At 38.0% G+C, this 22,150-nt stretch overlaps 1 protein-coding gene and 1 long non-coding RNA gene across 2 annotated transcripts in view; one reads left to right on the top strand and one right to left on the bottom strand.

Annotated features, from left to right (window-relative positions):
- Nucleotides 1-22,150, bottom strand: part of LOC146581170 (protein NLRC3-like) — a 222,158-nt gene that overhangs the window by 176,431 nt on the left and 23,577 nt on the right. The window lies entirely within an intron of this gene.
- Nucleotides 11,240-15,108, top strand: LOC146581172 (uncharacterized). Its single transcript, XR_014891311.1, has 3 exons — nt 11,240-11,375; nt 13,365-13,444; nt 14,998-15,108. It is a non-coding gene; the product is annotated as an uncharacterized LOC146581172 (long non-coding RNA).

Genomic DNA, 22,150 nt, shown 5'->3' with positions numbered 1-22,150 from the left:
CGGGTTGGTGGTGTACCTGGGGCTTCTGTTTAGGACTATGCCTCCTCCTCACCGTGACCCAACCGCCCTCTTTCCCCAGCTGCTTGGGGTCTGCCGGGGAACAGCTAGCGGGGCCTACGCTATCTTCGGCTGCACCAGCTACAGGGGCCTGGCTAGCTACGGGTGAATGAAGGGTGCGAAGCCGAGTCTCCAATTCAGTAATCCTGGCCTCCAGCGCTGCAAATATGCTACATTTGTTACAGATATCATTACTGCTAAAGGAGGCCGAGGAGTAACTAAACATCTGACACAATGAGCAAGAAAGTGCAGGAGGGACAGGTGAAGTAGCCATGGTGCTAACGAGTCGGCTACGAGCTAAGCTAAGCTAGCGAGACAGTACAGAGACAGTGAGTGAATACTTTGGCTATAAATTAGGTTGTGAGTACACAGAAAGTGTGCTTCGGATGAAGCACGTGAAGATTATACTATGAAAGAAGAATGTATTTAAAAGTTGTTAATTAAATTGCTAAGCAAATAAGCTACTCAGAAACACCACTGTTTGAGCAGGAACAGGAAGTCATACTCTACCACAGAGCGAGCGAACACCAAGTGACAGCGCCACCGAATCTGACCCGCTCTACGGCAGCGTCTTTCACCAGAGTCTGACCTACTTTATGAAGCGTCCACCACTAGGGTCTGACCTTCTTTATGACCAATTTGCCAGTATCAGTCCCGGACTGTGGCCCGATTTCTAAAACTCTAAGTCAATTTAAAAGCGTCAACCAACGTATAAGTCAAGGTTCAACGCCCGAAACCCGATTTCTCTCAGTCAAACAAGTGCATTAAATCATCCCGGACGACAAGAAAGGGTCCTGTGACCACTAGCTATTAACGAATGCCCCCAGTTTTCGCGGTGGCTAACCGAACTAACCCTCCCCCGGAGGACTCTGACCCGCGTCCGGGCACAGAGTTGAAGCGTAACCTTCTGAGCAAATGCACTTCTTAGGGATCCCCGCCCCGTTCTAAACAATTTAATCTCTTTGAAAACACCACACAAAACCACACAAGCAATTTTATTGATGTCCAAGCCCGGCTTTATACTCAATAGGGACAAACCAATGACCAATTCCATATTGTCCTATATTCTCTTAAACACACATTGTTTCTTTTTCTCTTTTACCATGAAATACCATATTACCTTTAACTCAGTACTGTCATTCTTAAAGTTTCATTATCATTACCTCAAAGCTTTACTTTATTCTAAAGAATTTAGTTCTACCACTACTGAGCCAATTTAATAGTTAAGATCGTCAACTCAGCGAACAGATAATTTAGAATTCATCCAATATGCACAAATTTGCTTTTTCTTTGAACAGGTTTGTGCCTACTTTTAAATCTTTTTAGACCGGTCTCCTGTTCGCCTCATATCAGATCCAACCTTCGGCCACATTTGTTCTCTCTGTTGCAAAGGGAACCGGGCGGGAAACACCAAATATTAAAACCCGATTCTTTGATCCCCATGATAGAACAGAGAAAACCTGACTCATAGTGGTCAAAACATTTATAATTCTTTTTATTCAATCATCCTCTGGAAGAGAGAGCCCTACACAGCCCAACGGCAGTTGCAGGATCTCTAACATTAGAATCTAAAAATATGTCTCATATACCGTATTTTCACGACCATAAGACGCACCGTACTAAAAGGTGCAGTCTCAGTTATGTGTGCCATTACTGTATTTAACACACTCATAAGGTGCACCTGATTATAGGGCGCATACAATTATGCGTGTTTAAAAATAAAGCGGGAGCAAAACTGAGTTTGGTACTCACATTTTTATTACCGGTAATCGTCATCATCATCAGCATACAAACATACAAGTATGCGTATTTAAAAATGAAGCGGGAGCAAAACTGAGTTTGGTACTCACATTTTTATTACCGGTAATTGTCATCAATCAAACCCATCGAAGTCCTCATCCTCTGTGTCTGAATTGAACAGCTGCGCTAAATCTCCATCAAACATTCCAGGTTCACTTTCTTCACCGTCAGAGTCACTTTCTGTGCCGTGCGGCTCCTCGGAAATGATGCCGGCTTTTGCGAAAGCCCGAACAACAGTGCCAGCAGACATGTTAGCCCAAGCATCTACAATCCATTCGCAAATTGTGGCGTAACTCGCCCAGCGCTGCCTTCCACTCTTAGTGAAACTGTGGTCTCCATCGGTCATCCATCGCTCCCATGCCGTTCGCAGCCTTACTTTGAACGGCCGGTTCACACCGATGTCCAGCGGTTGGAGTTCCTTAGTCAGGCCTCCCGGAATGACAGCACGCTCACAGTTCATTTGTTTCACTTGTTTTTTCACATCGGCTGTGAGATGGGCACGCATAGAGTCACAGATCAACAGCGATGGTGATGCGTGGAAAAAAACCACCTGGTCTCCTTACATACACCTCCCTCAGCCAGTCTTTCATCATTTCCTCATCCATCCAGCCCTTTTCATTTGCCTTAATGATGATTCCTGCTGGAAACTTCTCTTTAGGCAAAGTCTTTCTCTTAAAAATCACCATAGGCAGCAGTTTCTGTCCATTAGCATGCCAGCCAAGCACAACAGTGAAAGAAGACTTTTCATACCCCGTTGTGCGTATCGCTACCGTGCTGGTCCCCTTCTTCTCTACAGTGTGACTCACCGGGATGTCGAAAGTGAGCGGCACCTCGTCCATGTTAGTGATGTGGCTGGGCTGGATGTGTTTGTCGGCGATGTGTTTGCTGCAGTAGGAGCGGAAGATGGCCAGCTTTTCATTATAATCCACTGGAAGTTGCTGCGCTACCGTAGTCCTGGTCCGGATGGAAAAATGGCACCGTTTCATAAAACGAAAGCACCAAGACGGAAATGTTCAATTTTCATTTCTTCTGCTAGCGAAACTGCTTTTAGTCGAATGGTGACCGTCGAAACGCTTCTCCCACTCGTTCTTTGCTCGATGATCCACCGCTCGAGTCTTTCCTCCAACTCGGGCCACCTCGCCTTATGTCAGCAGAAACTCAGCTGCGTCTTCTTGACCTGTCGGAGCTTGTTTTCCAGCTTCCTCCACTTGCGAACCATCGATTCATTCATCGATCTTAAATTCTCTCGCGGCTGCTCAATTTCCATGTTCCTCCGCGTAGCTGATGGCCTTCAGTTTAAACTGTGCTTCATAAGCATGTCTCTTTGCCATTTTCAGGGTTGTTAAAACAACGATGTTCCACATAATGCACATACCTGTCCTTTTATACAGGTATGTGCGATTGTCCCGGTATATACGATCAACGCCCACACTTCACCCTTTAGCGTTCTCATGGTGTTCTCTACTACGTCCTCCTTACAACACACAGGGCGCACTGCACTATAGGCGCGCCGCACTTTTTAAAGAAAATCTAAGGCTTTTATGTGCGCCCTATAGTTGCGGAAATATGGTAGGTGTTATTTTGGTACTTTACACATCACACAGTTTCGACAACTCCTTATATGGTACAAGTTCCTCTTTTCTGTCTGGCTTCCTGTATTTATTAATATGCTTGTATAGCTCTACACTAACTTCCTGTTTTTCAGTCTGGGTGAGCACTTAGTTTATGAGTCAAAAGTGGCCTTGCTTTGCAAACCTTCATTATTAAAGTACATAAAAAAATATGATCAGAAAATAAACGCTAAGAATATATTGATTACATGACAAAAGCAATGACCTGTTTGTATTCTCCTGCTGCCTATTTAACCCACTACTCCTCTTAACTTCTAGTGTGTTTTGTACCCCAATTCTCCCTTTTGTTCCATTATCCCATGCCATTCTCCAGAAATTCTTACTTTGTGTCCAAACTATTCTTTTCCCTCAGATTTCAACAATGGTATCTGCACATCTATGTCTACTTTTTTAACAGCTGCTTTAGCCAACCTATCTGCTCTTTCATTACCCACAATACCTCGGTTGAGGGGGTCAGACCAGCACAGTCTCTTTCAGCACACATGGATATTTCATCAGTCTCATAGACACTGAGAACAATTTGTGTATGAGACTAAAGAAACAGTCCACACATAATTGAACAAAAGGCCTCTAAAGTTCTGTGGTTGCCACATTTCCGCATGACTGTTTAATTACAGCAAAAACCATAATTATAATTATCTTGATTGATATTGTAATCTCAGTTTTCAACACAATTGTTCATTAACTTAAACAATGTTACAAGATAAATATATATTCTTAGTGCTTATTTTCTGATTAGATTGTTTTATGTATTTTAATAAGAGAGGCCTTTATAAACCAAGCCCAGATGTGAGAAAGAACTAGGTCAGAGGGTGACAGGTCGCCTAGCAACAGAGGCTTTAGTAAGGGGAGGTTAAGAAACAGGAAGTTTAGTGCAGAGCTGCAGAGGCATATTAATAAAATACAGGAAACCAGACAGAAAAAGCAGAACTAAGTAACACACACACACATTAGTCAGAGCAGAAGGAGTTGTTTTGATGGAAACTGTGTGTGTCTGTGTGTGACCTATAGCAGAACTATGTATGCGTATTTTGCCTGGCAATGCTTTTAGTACTGGGGTACGTGCTCATGGCTGCAGTTCTCCGTTTCCGGAAATGTAAAAATAAAATGATTTTTTGAGCTTTGACCACTCTGAGTCAGAAGTCTTTCTCTGTCGCCAAAAGAATTCAAAAGAACACAATTTAATAATTGGTGCCGTGACCTGGATTCTTTTGTTTTTTTTGATTTGATTTGATTTGATTTTATTGATTAGCATTCAAATTCAAATCTCAGTGAAAACAGTGAAAAAACAAACAAACAAACAGTGAAAACAGAACAAAAATCTACCATAAAGAAAGAAAGCATGAGACAAGGCTAATCAAAAGGTATTGGCTGAAGCATTTGCTTATTACGCCAACCCTTTTCACAAAATATCTTTTTGTATGCAGCTCCTGTACACAGGGCTTGAAGAAAATAATAAAACAAAGCAAAAACCAAACAAACAAACAAACAAACAAAAAAAAAAAACAAAGAAAAAAAAAACTTTCCACCTTAGATAAGTAACTACATCAAAGCAAAAGAATCAAGAGGTTGTTTTTTTGTTTTTTTTTTTTCTTTCTCCTTTTTGCTCTTTTCATTCTTGATTTATATATTTTTCTAATACTCTATTTTTAAACATATTTTTAAACAAGGAAAATGAACTACACCTTTTTAAATCACTGTCATAACTATTCCACAGGTTAACTCCTCTAACAGAAACACATCTCTGCTTTATATTTGTCCTTATCTTGTTTTTTTTAAAGAAATCTGTTCCCCTTAAGTCATATTGACTCTCTCTGACTTTGAACAGCTTCTGAGTACTGGGGCAAAGCAAGTTATTTTGTGCTTTATACATTATCTGTGCCATTTTATATTCAACTAAATCATAAAATTTCAGGGTATTCAGATTAATAAACAAAATGTTAGTTGGTTCTATATAGTTTGATTGGTTTATAATTCTTATAGCTCTTTTTTGTAACTTGAAAATAGGAAGAGTGTTCGTTTTATATGCATTACCCCATATCTCCAGACAGTAAGTCATATATGGAAGCAACAGAGTACAATAAAGTGTGTATAATGTTTTTTTGTTCAGGACATGCTTTGTTTTATAGAGAATAGCAATGGTTTTTGACATTTTTGTTTTCACGTGGTTTATATGAGACTTCCAACTCAGCTTATCATCAATTATCACTCCAAGAAATTTATTTTCGTACACTCTTTCAATTTCAATTCCATTAACCCTTATTTTAGATACATTTTTCATTGGTCTAGTGCCAAAAATAATCAATTTTGTTTTCTTTATATTTAATGATAACTTATTTACATCAAACCAGTTTTTTAATATATTTAACTCCTTTTCCGCTGTAGTCAGAAGCTGTTCTAAGTTTTTACCTGAGCAGTACAGAGTGGTATCATCAGCAAACAATACACATTTTAACAGTTTGGAAACACTACATATATCATTTATATATAATATAAATAATTTAGGGCCCAGCACAGAGCCCTGAGGAACACCACAAGTTACCTTCAACTGCTTAGATTTTACATTATTGAATTCGACATATTGATATCTTTCATCCAGGTAACTTTTCATCCACTTGTATGCTATCCCTCTTATGCCATATCTCTCTAGTTTATTCATTAATATAGAATGATCAATTGTATCAAACGCCTTTTTTAAGTCTATAAAAACACCAACAGTATATTCCTTATTATCTATAGCATTAGATATCCCTTCAACAAGTTCCATCACTGCCATTGAAGTGGACCTTTTCACTCTAAAGCCATATTGGTTATCACTTAGGAGATTATGCTTCTCAATATATTTATCAAGTCTATTAACAAATAACTTTTCTAAAATTTTTGAGAACTGTGGGAGTAGTGATATTGGCCTATAATTGGTAAACTGACATCTCTCTCCGTTTTTATGGATTGGAATAACTTTTGCTATTTTCATTTGTGAGGGAAACACACCAGTTTGAAAGGACAGATTACAAATGTATGCGAAAGGTTGCACTATATATTCTATAATACTTTTAACTAATATCATGTCAATACCAAAACAGTCAGTGGACTTTTTATTTTTAAATGTCTTCACAATGTTAATTATTTCTCTATGAGTTACAGCACCAATAAACATGGAGGACACATTCTGAGTAATATGTTTATTTAGGTCGTTATTATTTCTTGACTCTGGAATTTCTTTTGCTAAATTAAAGCCAACATTTACAAAGAAATCATTAAATTCATTTGCAATGTCTTTAGTTTTATCAAGCACAATATCTTTATCTTTTTTAAAATAATCTGGATAATTCTTATTTTTTGAGCCCTTTTTGATTAGACTGTTTAATATCCTCCATGTTTCTTGTGTGTTACTTCTACTTTGCTCCAATAATTTGTGGTAATATTCTTTCTTACTTGTTCTTATAATATTTACTAATCTATTTTTATATAACTTGTACTTTATTTCAGCATCTTTTGTCCTCTGTTTTATGAATCTCTTATATAGATTATTTTTCTTTTTACATGCATCTTCTATCCCCTTTGTGATCCATGGCTTATTTGATCTGTGATGCTTTCTAGTGATTTTCATTAAAGGACAATGTTTTTCATATAGTGAAATTACAGTTGATAAGAATGCATCATACGCACTATTTGAATCTTCATTTGCAAAAACCTCATTCCAATTGTGTTCCTTTAAGTCCACCTGGAGGGCAGCAATGGCTCTTGTTGTTCTATGTCGTATCATATCAAATGTTTGATTCTTTTGTTTAGTTTTAATCCCAAAATAATTTTGAAAAATTGCAAAAACAGGAAGATGATCGCTTATATCAGTTATAAGAAGTCCACCTACTATTTCATGGTCAATTTTATTTGTGAATATATTAGATTGTGAATATAAGGAGCATAATATAATAGATCCAGAAATAGATTCTGAAAGTAACTTTCTCTCTTCTTTTGTTAAAAATTGTAATTATTTCACTCAGGAACAATATGAAAAAGAAATTAACCTAGACGGGAAGCTCTCATTAATTCACTTTAACAGCAGAAGTATGTACTCTAATTTTGATTTCATTAAGGACTATTTGCAACAATTTTTCTCGCCCCTTTAGTGTTATAGCCATCACTGAAACTTGGTTCAATGTCGATAAAGGAATAGATTTTTGTTTGAATGGATATGATTTAAAATACATGAATAGATTAAATAAGGCGGGCGGCGGGGTTGCTATATATGTTCATAACTCTATAAACTATAATGTTGTAACAACTATGTCTATGGCTATTGATGGAATTTTGGAATGTTTGACTATTGAGATTATGAATGAAAAAAAGAGAAATGTTATAATAAGTTGTATATATCGGACACCCAGTTCAAGTATTGACACTTTTAATGAATGGATAGAAAAAACGTTTGCTTCGGTGAACCAAAAATTACTATTTATCTGTGGTGATTTTAACATTGATTTGCTAAATCCAACAAGGTTAAAAGCCATTGATGACTTTACTGACACAATGTACAGCTTATCACTATATCCAACAATAACAAAGCCAAGCAGAATAACTTCACATAGCGCCACTATTATTGACAACATTTTTACTAATGTCATGGATTTCCAAATTAATAGTGGTCTGCTTGTCTGTGATATAACTGACCACTTACCAGTTTTTACTTTGTGTGACTGTGATTTAAAAAAAATAGATACCAAGATCATGATAGCAAAGCGAACAATAAATGAAGAAGCAATTCATGCCTTCAATTTCGATTTAGCACAACAAGATTGGAGTTCGGTGTATGAAGAGTCAGATGTGGACAAGGCTTATGATAATTTTCTAGATATTTTTACTATGTGGTACAATAAACATTGTCCTGTAAACGAACACATGACAAAGAAAAAAAAAGATAAAAAGTCCTTGGCTCACAAAAGGAATTATTAATGCTTGCAAAAAGAAAAACAATCTGTATAAACAGTTCATCAAAGTAAAAACAAAAGAAGTGGAACAAAGATATAAAGCATATAGAAATAAATTGACTGATATTATAAGAACGAGCAAACAACTTTATTATAGAAGAAGATTATATGAAAATAAAAACAACATAAAAGGAACTTGGGATGTGTTAAACAACTTAATTAAACAAGGATCTTCTGGAACATCATATCCTGAATATTTTACTGATGCAAATGGTGAAAATCACAACATGAGTAATATTGTCGATGGGTTCAATAAATTCTTCATAAATGTTGGCCCTGAACTAGCAGCGGACATCCCGTGTCATGAAAATGAAAATATCAGTAATATAAAATCAAATCCCTTTTCACTGTTCCTCTCAGCTACAAATGAGCAAGAAGTAATAAATATCACATTAAAATGTAAAAGTAAGTCTTCAATGGATTATCATGACATAAATATGTCTGTAGTTAAACAGGTTATTCTGAATATTGCTAGTCCCTTAACATATATCTGTAATTTATCATTTCAGTCCGGTTGTTTTCCAAAAAAAATGAAAATTGCGAAAGTAATACCACTATATAAAAGTAATGACAAACACAGTTTTACCAATTATAGGCCTATTTCTCTACTGCCTCAATTCTCAAAAATTCTAGAAAAACTTTTTAATTCAAGATTAGAAAAATTCCTTGAAAAACATCAAATAATAAATGTTGGTCAGTATGGTTTCAGAACGCAAAGAACCACTTCAATGGCGATAATTGAGGCAGTAGAAGAAATTACTGATACACTGGATAAAAATAAATATGCAGTTGGTATTTTTGTTGACCTCAAAAAGGCCTTCGACACAATCAATCACTCAATTTTACTGGATAAATTGGAAAGATATGGTATTCGAGGGAAAGCTGGTAACTGGTTAAAAAGTTACCTAACAGGTCGGGAACAATATGTTAGCATAGGGCATTACCATTCAGAGAAACTTGGTATTACATGTGGTGTTCCCAAGGGTCAGTGTTGGGACCAAAACTTTTCAATGTATACATAAATGATATTTTTGATGTTTCTCAAGTACTTAAACTCATACTGTTCGCAGATGACACCAACATATTTTTCAGTAGCGATGATTATACTGATCTTGTAATGACTGTAAACAGGGAGCTAAAATTAATAAAAAAATGGATGGACATAAATAAATTATCATTAAATATAAATAAAACTAAAGCAATGTTTTTTGGTAATTTAAAATATAATATAGAATTACCAATTATCATTGAAGGTGTACCAATTGATAATGTGAGTGAAAACAAATTTTTGGGAGTTATAATTGATAACAAAATTTCATGGAAACCCCACGTCAGACACATAAAAACCAAAATTTCCAGAAGCCTCGCAGTTTTGAACAAAGTGAAACAATTCCTTGATAAAGATGCACTTCGTACTCTGTACTGTACCCTGGTTCTTCCATATCTTACATATTGTGTGGAAGTGTGGGGAAATACATATAAAAATACAACTAATCCATTAGTCACAGTACAGAAACGAGCACTGCGTATTATTCACAAGGCTGGTTATCTAGATCATACTCACAAATTCTTTCTTCAGGCAAAGTTACTTAAATTCCAGGATCTGGTTAATTACAATACATCCATAATTTTGTATAAAGCTTTTACTAAACTTTTACCGGCAAATTTACAAACTAGATTTGAAATTCGAGAAAAGGTTTATAATGTTAGAGGATTTGGAGAATTCAAATTACCCAGAACTCGAACAACCCGTAAAGGTTTTTTGTGTGTCTGTATGTGGTGTAAAAATCTGGAACAGTCTGAGTTTACAATTGAAACAATGCAAAAATATTCATAGATTTAAATTTCTCTACAAACAGTTGGTCTGGTCACAGTATACTCAATGATGGGTTTTTAGTGTGCTCTGTAATGTCTGTCCTCTTACCATTGCTGGTATGGATTCCAAAATAAAAAATAAAAAATAAAGTGTGCGTATGTATGTACATATATGTACTTGTGTGTGTAGATATATATGTATGTATATGTATGTGTGTCTGTTACTTGTAGTTATTACTGCCTGTTACCTGTGGTAATGCAATTTATAATTTATATATTCTGTATTCAGTTATGAAGGCTCTAATTGTTGGTTGCGAGCTGCCGCTTAGATGCTTGTATCTGCTCGGGGCTGTTGATGGGTCTGTATGCAATGATGGGCGTAGCTGCGGGAAGTTTATTGTTTTTTTTTGTTGATGAGTGAGTATAGGGGTGGGATTTAATAAGTTTTCTTCGTCCCACTCCTTTTTCAGGCAAGTTTTGTTTTTTGTTTTGTGTATTTTATGTTCAATATAGGTATTTGTTGTGCCTGAAAATGAATAAATAAATGAATGAAATGAATGAATGAATGTACCCAACTAATTAGCTATATTTTTCCTGAAGAAACTGGGCTGTTTTAATAAAACTCTTCCTCATCTTGTAGATTTTTTAAAAAGGGGAAAACATTGACTTCTTTAACATGAAGTTATTAACTTAGACAACAATATTGTGGCCAGCATTGGTAATTCAGATCATACTCCACTACCTGCATAATTAATAAGAAACATAATGGATGTAAAGGAAGTCCTCTCAGGTATCTCAGCTAGTGTTTTAATCAATTAAATAACACATAATCCCAAAGCTTCCCTCCACTGCAGTACGATAAACACAGGCAATGAGACAGACAACACTCATTTCCTAATATGCATATGTTAGTGACTGTGCTAATGTGCTCCTGTGTGTGTTTCCCCAGAGGGAGACAGCGGGGGACGCATCAGAGTCAGCTCTGTTGAAATCCATCGAAGTGTGCTGTGGGAGTGTTCGTGACATGAGAGCTGCAAACCCCAAAGTGGCAGAGATCCCATTCAACTCCACCAACAAATATCAGGTATTGCATGAGACTAGTGTCACGTCATGGCTTTGGGCTTGAACTGATGAGAAAATTAACACAAGGCTGAAATTTATTACTGTGCATTCTGGGTTTTTGTATATATACATATATTAAGCAACCTAAAAATGTAATAGAGTAACTGTTATGTAAATAGATATTGTTGCTCACTAGCCAGAGGAGGTATTTATTTCTAATCTTGACCAATTTTATGTTTATGAAAGCTGCACTAACATATGTTATCACATAAAACTGACTGCTTTTCTGTCAATTTTTGTATTAAAATCAATTTTTACAATGTTTTAACAATCTAGATTTCTAGATTCTAGAATCAGTGTGAGCAAGACTACACAAAAACAAATAATGTCATGAAACTTAGTGAAAGACAAGGACAAAGTCTTTAAAATGTCAGTATGGGTCCAGATCTTTTGGGTTGCAGTTCCAGTGGTTTTATTTTTAATGTATTCATTTTATTTATTCATTCATTTCAATTAAGAGGTTATTCCTCTATTTACTTTAAATGATCTTTCACAGTTCTGTCAGAGCTGTGGTGAGTTTTTCACACAGATTGCCAAGACGTCCATGAGAGGAAAAAAACAGAATTTTTTCCTTATATGCCAGAACTAAATCATGCATATTCATTTTTTAACCTTTTCCTACTGAGGGAAGGCAGCCTGAACATGTCTGCTCTTTTACCAGAGACACCCTGCTTAAAATTCGCACTGCTGCACGCATTCATACTTGGAAGCTGCCCAACAAGCCACAAATGCAGCATTGTTGGTAACAGGAAAAACGGTTGCAGCATTAAAGCAATGTGTTTTATTTATGTTAGAAAGATACATCAGGATTATGAACTGGCTTGGCTGGGATACTAAGAAAGTGCTCTGCTGTTGCCTTTCAATGCACAGAAATCCCATTTGTAAATCTATTGTATGTTGAATATGCTATTGAATTGTAAATGGGTTGGTAACCTGCTTATAAACAGTGCCTGAATAAAAAGGCCTAACATGCCGGGAGAAGAACAGGTGAGAAGACCTGGATGTACATCACTAATTAAAATTTGCCATCATGCTAGACAATATCAAACATTTGCAGAGGTAGCTTCTTATGAGACTGAGCAAAGACAAGCATGCTCTGTAATATTATTTTTTCACCAAAGTGGATTAAAAAAAATTGAGGAGAAGCTATTTTTTTAATAAAATTGAACAAACATTTCCCATCCAGTATCTGTAGTAGAGAGGCAGTTGTGAAAGGTCTTACGTTAATCCACATGCTTCACTCCGTCCTCTAACAGTCAACACCAACAGAGCCAAAAGTTAATACTGAACTATATGAAGCCATCACGCAGAGCATTAACACCTTGCTCAGGGGAAGTGTAACAATTAACGCACAGAGATGTGTGTTCGCTTCGCTTTTCCACACCCAGTCTTTCCCAGCTTGTGTGGAGATTCGAACCAGCATATGAATTGCACAGCAGCAGTGTTGAAGCAAACAAAGTACTTCCCGCATGCATCTTGTGCACCTGTTCCCTGACTTAGAATAGGCACGTCTGTGTTAGGGGAGGGGAAATAAAGCAATTTTGCTCTGGTTTTCTGAGATTAGATATGTTGTGACTCAGATACAAATTACCTTGGGGAATGTGTGTGTGTGTGTGTGTGTGAGGGAGTGTGTGCACACAAACTACTGTAGGTATGGGGGAAGGGATAATGCAAGGTGCTACACCAGAGGAATATATGCAATTGGGTAAATGAATGTCCCTTCAACATAAGGCATACATATGACTTTCAAGGTACACTCAGTCAATTCAACCTTGAGATGATTTTTTTTTAACCAGTTGGAAAATATGACAGCAGTGAAAACAAAATAAAAAAAATAATAAATAAAAAATCAGACTAACAATAGACAATCCACAATGAACCGCATGTGTGTATTGTTTTTAAAGCAAATCCCACAGTGTCCTCACATTTCCTCCTGTGCGTTTTCTTCTAGCTCTCTATCCATGAAGCGGAGGACAATCCCGCTGGTCATATTCTGGTCATGAAGGGAGCTCCCGAAAGAATCCTGGACAGGTTGGTTAATCAATAATGGATCGATTATATGTCTCAGTAGGAAAATAGCACAAAATTTGACTCGTTTTTCATTTAATGTTTCCTGTTGCTTTGTGGTTGCGGTAAAAAAAGACTCTATCCAGGCTGTTAATTTTCTATATATTGCTTTGTTACTGTCAGGGAAAAGATTAAAATCCAGCAACATAATAAAACTGGTTGTTTTTATCTTTTTTTCATAGGCTTTGTTTAAAATATGGCAGCAATATCCTTTAATTTGTCTTTATTCATGCATAATATTTACAAGTGGGAACAGGTTAAGAAAACTTAACATTTATGCACCCGCATGATTGGGATTCATTTTGGCACTGTTTAACAGTCTGATGGATGCTCCACTGTTAGAGGCGGCAGGGCGCAGAGTCACTAGAGGTGGGCGGTAGATGACCAGGGGAAAAATGTGAAGTTAAACTTACCTGAAAGAACATTTTTTCTTATTCTATCATGTTGACATTTATTTTACTAAAATTAAACTTATTTTTTCCCTTAAAAAAAAAAAGATGATAGTTGTTTTAAAAAACAGTATGACTTGGGGTGGAAAAAGTTATTGCACTTTAACAGCTACTTTTGCAGCAAAAGTTCTACCCGGGGGTAAGTACTAACTACGAAAGTCCCCGGGGAGCTGCATACTTTCAAAGCCTTCTTTCTGCTTGCATTCGCACTGCTAATGGGAAGTCTAACGTGATGTAATAGCTGGCCAGCGGTTGGTAATGCAACATCACCTCTTGTTGTGGTCCTTTGTTTTCTTGTAATCCTGTTTGAGCAGCTTCATTTTCTTTCTGCATTGCTTCACTGTGTGGTGGATGCCTTGTAGCAAGTTGAAGGGAATTGATTTTTTTATTTTTATTTTTTAACGTTTGCCTCTGACAAGTCAAAATCTTGTTGCATTTCCTTCTTTTCATATAGGCACAATAAAGCCTGGATGCCACTGTCAGTTTACTTCTTTGTGTTATTTTCTCCACTTTACGGTTAATAAGAGTTGTTGTATGAGAGTATTGTTTTACCATGGTTTTAAGGGTTTTTTTCATGTGAGCTGTCAGTTCCCTTTTATGCTGAGAAAGTATCTACTTTTAAAAGAAGCAAACAAAACAAAACAAAACAAAACAAAACCCTCAAAGCAGAGTTGTGAACTACAGGGGTCTCCAGTTTATGCTGTACAGCCACAGAAAAAAAGAGGGCACTACATGTCAAAGTTTGGATTGTGAATAACTTCCTGCTGTCCACATCTCTGCCTAATAATAAGATTAAGCGCTCCTCCAGTGTGCATATACTTTGTATGTAACAGTGGTGCAAAAACAAACCCAACTCAGTGCTGACATGAATATTGAATTTAGAATAAAGCCACAGTAAAGCTGTTGTTGGCTGATAAAAAAACAACTTATCCCTTTAAAGGCGCAAATCTTTTTTGACACCACATATCACATTGTCCATATAGCTGGAGCTCATCCTGCTTATGTAATACAAGCACGCTGATTATTGTAAGCACCGTAGTTCTAAATTTATTATTCATTGTTTTACAGATGCAGCACCATTATGGTACAAGGCCAGGAGGAGCCTATGGATGAAATGTGGAGAGAGGCTTTCCAAAGTGCCTACCTGGAGCTGGGTGGACTGGGAGAAAGGGTGCTTGGTACGTTTATCTAGTGGCACCAAATAAAAGCAGTCTGCTTGGGAATAGGTGGAGAGGAGAAGCAGCTGGACACAGCACTTACTTTTTATAATCGCCTTGGTACACAGGGTAGTTTGCCCTAATGTCCCCATAAAGGTAAAGAATGCTTGCACTGCAAGTTTTTGGCTCTTGCCTTGGATTGGAGCTGACACAGAGCAAACACTTATAACCAATGTTACACAAAATATTAGAAACATTTGTTTGCAGCGTTTTAAGGAGTATCAGGTGAAAATTGAGCAGTAAAATGCAGCACATTTTGGGTTAAAAAAAATCAGTACTGGAAGTTCAGCTTTCGGTGTTTCTAAAGTGTTCGGCATTCTGACTCTGTAAATGTCATCATTTTGACAACCAAGGAGAAAACTTACCTGGCATCTTTTAAAAAGTGCCATAGGTAATAATTATGTGCTATCATCATTTTGTTAGAGTAGGCGTCACAACAGTGGAATATGGAATGGTGCCATTTTAGAGTGAAACTCCTGAAATTGTGTAAATTAGTGTGTCTCAGTTATGCCTTAGGTGATGATGATGATGGGTCGGGTGCTTCTCCCGTTTTAGACTGAGTGTGGTGTTTCATCCAAAGTATCTCACTTTGGGCGATTGGAGAGAGAGAGATATGACGGAAGCGATGTGTATCATGAATTAATAAAAATGCCCGATTCAATTTGTGTTGCAAATCTGCGACTTCTGAATCTGAATAAGCATATGGAAATGTACAGGATCACTGCAACCAGATGTATTTTCTGAGGGTGTATTTCATATATAAATCTTACTCACATTTCCTTAACGAGCTTAACTGTAAATAGCAACAGTAACAGTAAAGTCCACCATCAAAAATCAGTATTGCTTATTGTTATATGTTTCCTGGGGGTCGTAAAAAACAAGCGTCTTTTTAAAGTTAAAAATATGTTTCTCTCTTGTTTTTTCAGTAGCTGTAGTGTACTTTGAGATTTCATTTCAGTCTGTTATGAACAATCACCTCACTGATCTCTCTCCTCTTCCAGGCTTCTGCCACTTGAAACTATCCTCATCTCAGTTCCCTCGAGGATTCACCTTCGACTGCGACGACACGAACTTCCCCACTATGCAGCTCTGCTTCCTGGGTCTCATCTCCATGATTGATCCTCCGCGTGCCGCTGTGCCTGACGCAGTGGGTAAATGCCGCTCTGCTGGCATCAAGGTAACACTTTCTGCAGATTAATTTATAGTGCTTCCTGATACTCCTTTCCCTCTGGCTTCATTCATCAAGCTTTTTAAAGAGGGGATTTGCATGTCAAATATCTTTTCAAATCACATAGTGAAGTCCAAATGACAACTGATCACTTCTCAGGACCATGACAGATCATGACCAATGGACAAATTAGTTCAGGCACGGCACAAAGTCAAGCTCAGCTGCAATCCCAACAGATCAGCTGATGTCAGTGTGGGCTGGCATTGACATCAGACTTTTTGCCAGAAGGCTCAGCTAGCCTTCTGGCAAAACCCACACGGGAATGCTATTTTAAGCTGCTGTAAGCTGTCGGAAATGTTCTGCATCTGCAAGCGACTTTGCAGTCCACCTTTATCCCAGGTCCTGCTTTCATGTGTACTGTACATGACTTATTCATTGTCATATGTGTTGCAAGTGATGCCTGTTCTCTGCTATAGTCATACTGCTGATCTCCCCACTTTATGCTTTCAACATAGCTTGTGTAGAGGTCACAGAACAGCAGGCTGCTAAATATATTTCACTGCAGATGGAAAAACCCATCTTCCTTTGACTATGAGTATAGATGAAAATGCTTATGGCATGTTTTGCATAAACACTTTGAAGGCTGGCTGAAGTACCCGAACAGTTTTTAGAGTTTGCTCGGTAGTTTATCAGAGCTACTGTTGCAGGTGTGGCTATCTTCGGGTAAGAAGTGACAGACAGTTTTACGAATAAATTATGGCTTTGGGATGAAGAATTCAAAATAATTGGCAAATTGAATTGTTGGCGTTAAAATAAAAAGCATGGAAGGCGATAAAGAATGAGCTGAATATATTCTGATAGCAATTTGTAAAAAGAATCCATTTAGCTAAATGCAGATTCAGTGATTTACTGCAAATTGTCATTATATGTTAATCGACTCCAACTACACAGAGCAGATTTTCTTTTTTTTTTTCGTCAGAAAAGTAATAAGCCAGGCCGCAGGAAGGTTAAACAACTTCCAGCAGAGATAAAAATGGATAATGAGGAGAATGAGGCATTCTAACTCAGGGGAACAACTACAAATATGGGGAAAGGATTTTGCATGTTTAATTTCAGGTACAGTAGTTATCACGCTTCTTTTTGAAAGACAACCTGTAATTGGCTTAAAAGTGAACTAGAGGCAGAAGTGACTGAAAATGCTGCTGTATTTATTTTTGTAGAAAACAGCTGGAAAGTTTGTGTTAAAAACATATCTGATAAAAAGTTTAAAACTCAAATGTTTGTGAAGGTTCTCAGTCATCCAAATCATCGTAGTCTAATGAGCTTGGAAAGAAAAGCGTCTGGGCTTCTTTAAGTTGCTTGAAGACGTTTCACCTCTCATCCGAGAAGCTTCTTCAGTTCTAAGGGTCAATTGGTGGGGAGTCCCAGATTTAAGATCTGTGGGAGTTTCCCCCAAAGAGGGACAATGGACACCCTGGTGATCCTCTACCTAATCACACAAGCCAAGGTGTGAAAACGGGTGTGGGTCACAATCAACCAAGGTTTCAGGTGAGCTCATTGCGAAACATGGACCCACCCTATCATGCGATTTCCTGAGGTCAGATGGCCCAGGATGTGAGTGGGTGTTAAGATGCCTTGGAAGGGATCTCAGTACTCGATTATAGATGGCAGACAGTTGGTGTTGTAAGCCACCGCCTCTGTTCTAAGATGGTCGTTCACAGTGGACATAGATGGCTTCTTTCACTCCTCTTTCAAACCATCTGTCTTCTCTGTCCAAAATGTGAACATTGGCATCCTTGAAAGAGTGACCTTTGACCTTAAGATGCAGATGGACAGCCGAGTCTTGTTCCGTGGAGGTGGCCTTTCTTTAAAACTCCACGTTTCATGACAGTTTTAGTTGAATATATAAACTTTGTTTTGACTGATGCATTAGGACATGTATTAAGCTATATCTCTGTTTTAGTGCCTCTAAAACATATAAATCTAGTTATAGTTTACATTATGGATTGCAGTGTAAGATTTTCACTTTTGCTCTTTATCAAAATAGTTTAAACCTACAGGAAATGATCCCATTTTTAAACAATTTCTACAAATAAATACTCGAAAATATAGTAGCTTTAAAATGATCCAGGGAAATATAATTTTTGTAGCTGTACAGTTGGGTGATTTTGTAGTTTGTAGTTTTGCCTCTTTACCACACCACAATGGATTTTAAATCAAACAATCAAGATGGGATTGTGAAGTACCTCTGAAATTGGGGTACTTTGTATAAAAATGACTGTATTTCCTAAACAGTTAATGTAACACTTTTGGTCAAACCCCTTGAGTTAAAGTTGAAAGTCTGCACTTTAAACGCATCTTGATTATTTGATTTGAAATCCACTTTGGTGGCTTACAGAGGTAAAACTACAAAACAAGACCCGTTTCTTTAAATACTTTTAGCTGGATGTTAAATTTTCATTATGCTGTGTAATCACAATATGTGTGATGTTTAATGTACCTTCATGCAGCCTGTATATGTGCTGCTGAAAGCTTTGGTCAATCAATCAATCAATCAATTTTTATTTATAAAGCACTTTTCATACAGAGAAAATGTAGCACAAAGTGCTTTACATAGTTAAAAGCAGCCCACCCCACCCTCCAACTCACTCCCCACACTCTCAATACACATATATCCCCCCACCCACACACACATACACACGCGCGCACACTTAAAGAGTAAAAATTGGGCTGGGCTCGCATGAGCCAAGTGAGGAAACACTATAACAGGGAGCCGTCTGCACCGGGAGCCGGTCACAGACCGCAGCCTCCAGGCTGGGCACACAGCAGGAGGGAGGCAAAGGAGCCCCCCAGCCAGGCTGAGAGGACCCCAGAGACCAGCAGCCACGGTCAATAACAGCCCCGGTGCAGAGAGCGCCCTCCGAGGAAACACTGGAGATATGACGCAATACGATATATACAGGGTAAAATGATAAATAAATAAGAACAGGATACAATATAAATATAAATAGAATAAGAAGATTAAAAAATGAATAAGAATAAAATCAAACAAATATTAGGTAAATCCTAAATTAATAATAGAATAACAGGATAGAATAAATAAGCATAAAATAAATAAACGCTAAGTAAAAGCTAAATTAAAAAGGTGGGTCTTGAGCCTGTTCTTAAAAACATGTACGTTCTCTGCGGCCCTGAGCTCCTCCGGCAGGCTGTTCCACAGACGAGGACCATACCACTGAAAAGCTGCCTCTCCGTGAGTATGTGTCCTGACTTTAGGGACAATCAAAAGGCCAGTACCAGAGGACCTCAGGGTCCGCGGGGGTTCGTATGGTAAAAGCAGATCTGAGAGATAAGAAGGCCCAAGACCATTAAGACATTTAAAAACCAATAAAAGAACTTTAAAATCGATCCTGAAACACACGGGGAGCCAGTGCAGCGATTCTAAAACCGGTGTAATGTGGGCCCGCCCTCTGGTCTTCGTCAGCACACGAGCTGCCGAGTTTTGCAAGAGTTGTAAAGTTGAAATATTCTTCTTAGGAAGACCAGAGAGCAGGGCATTACAGTAATCAATGCGACTGGTAATAAAAGCATGCATCAGCATCTCCGTGTTGGCCCGAGAGAGAATAGGGCGGACTCTGGCTATATTTTTTAGATGATAAAATCCAATTTTAGTTACATGTTTAATATGTGGGATAAAACCAAGCTCAGAGTCAAAAATAACACCCAGGTTTTTCACTTGTAGCGAAGGACATAGTGAAAATGCCTCTAATTTAGACAAGAGTTTCTCTCTCTGAGCCTCAGGACCGACAATTAAAACTTCAGTTTTGTCCTGGTTAAGTTGTAAAAAGTTTTCTGCCATCCAAGATCTTATATCGAAGATACAGTTAAAGAGGGCATCCATTTGTCTGGTGTCATCAGGAGACACGGAGATGTACAGCTGCGTGTCATCAGCGTAACTGTGGAAGTTCACTCCATGCCTCCTGATGACACCGCCGAGAGGGAGCATATACAAATTAAAAAGTACAGGGCCTAGAACCGACCCTTGAGGCACACCACATGTCATTTTATGGATCTTAGAGGAGCATGTATCCATACTCACCATAAAAGTTCTGTCAGAGAGATAGGAAGTGAACCAGCTGTGTACAGCACCAGAGAGGCCCACCATGTGTTTCAGTCTGTTTAAAAGAATAGCGTGGTCTACTGTATCAAAGGCTGCGCTTAGATCCAGTAGCACCAGGACTGAGAGCTTTTGGGAGTCCCAGTTACATCTAAGATCATTTAAAACCTTTAGGAGAGCCGTCTCTGTGCTGTGGTTCACCCTAAATCCAGACTGGAATATCTCCAGGATCTGTCTATCATTGAGAAAATCAGTAATCTGAGTAAAAACAAGTTTTTCTAAGACTTTACTTAAAAATGGTAAGTTGGATACAGGTCTGTAGTTATTAAAATCATTACAATCCAAATTGCTCTTCTTCAGAAGGGGCCTCACCACCGCCGTTTTAAAGGCAGCAGGGAAGACACCCAACTGAAGAGAGCAATTCATCATGCATAAAAGCTCAGCCTCAAAAAATCCATAAAGTGTTTTAAAGAGTGAAGAAGGAATTGGATCTAAAAGACATGTGGTGGGTCTCACTGTGGAGAAAACCTTCTGAAAGTTCTCAGCATTAACCAGGACAAAGCTGTCCAGTGTCTCCTCAGGTACAATCGAGCCCTCAGATGTATTTAAAATCATATCACGATTAGATAAAATATCAGATCTGATGGCGCTGATCTTTCCCCTGAAGTGGTCTGCAAACTGCTCACAGAGCGAGTCTGTGGGGGTTCTTTGGGAGCTGTTAAAATCAGGGTTAAATAAATGATCTATGGTGGAAAAGAGGACCTTGGGATTATTTTTGTTAATACTGATTATTTTGGCGAAGTATGAATTTCTTGACTTCCTTAATGTATTATTGTACACTTTAAGTTGCTCGCAAAATATTTGATGGTTGATAGTATTTTTATTTTTCCTCCATCTCCTTTCTGCTGCCCTGCAATTTCTTTTGAGTTTTTTGACTTCTTCGTTTCTCCAGGGTGATGCATGTTTTTACGTTAATCTTTTTGGTGGTGAGTGGAGCAACGGAGTCAAGGCTTTTCTTCAGTTTGCTGTTGAAATAACTAAAAATCAAATCGCAGGATGCAGGTAAAATCACAGGGGGGCATTCGTCTAAAACCCTGGTAAAATTTGCAGCCACTTCAGAGGTTAGATAGCGCCTCCTCACAGTTCGCACCGAGGTCTCCCGCTGAATAAAACCGGTGATGTTAAAAAACACACAGTAGTGGTCAGAGACAGCCAAGTCAACAACAGAGGACACGCTGGTGGACAGCCCATGGGTGATGACCAGGTCCAGAGTGTGTCCTCTGTTGTGAGTCGGCTGCGTGACGTGCTGGGTAAAATCCAAACAGTGAAGAATGTTTAAGAATTCTTTTGTTGCAGGGTCAGAAGGATTATCTATGTGCAGGTTAAAATCACCGGTTAAAATTATCATGTTATATTTTGAATGTATGTTTGTTAAAAATTCTGAGAATTCCTTGATAAAAGCAGCGCTGTCTTTAGGTGGTCTATAAACTGTGACAGATAAAACTGGGGGTTTTATCTGTCACAGGGCTGACAGACAAGGGCTGCTGAAAACAATAGCATGGAATTCAAAAGTGGTAAAATGATCAAATAAAATTTGTTTGGTGGTGAGTGTGTTGTTGGCTAAAGATGCAGTCCCACCACCTCTCTTACCACTTCTAATAGAAAAGGAGAAATTAAAATTTGGTGGGGAGGCCTCAGTGAGAACAACTGGTGCATCCG

Source organism: Mchenga conophoros, linkage group LG3 (assembly GCF_057382185.1).
Source record: "Mchenga conophoros isolate Kocher_MC1m ecotype Shallow Benthic linkage group LG3, M_conophoros_male_GT1.1, whole genome shotgun sequence".
NCBI lineage: Eukaryota > Metazoa > Chordata > Actinopteri > Cichliformes > Cichlidae > Mchenga > Mchenga conophoros.
This window is presented reverse-complemented; position numbering and strand designations above follow the sequence as displayed.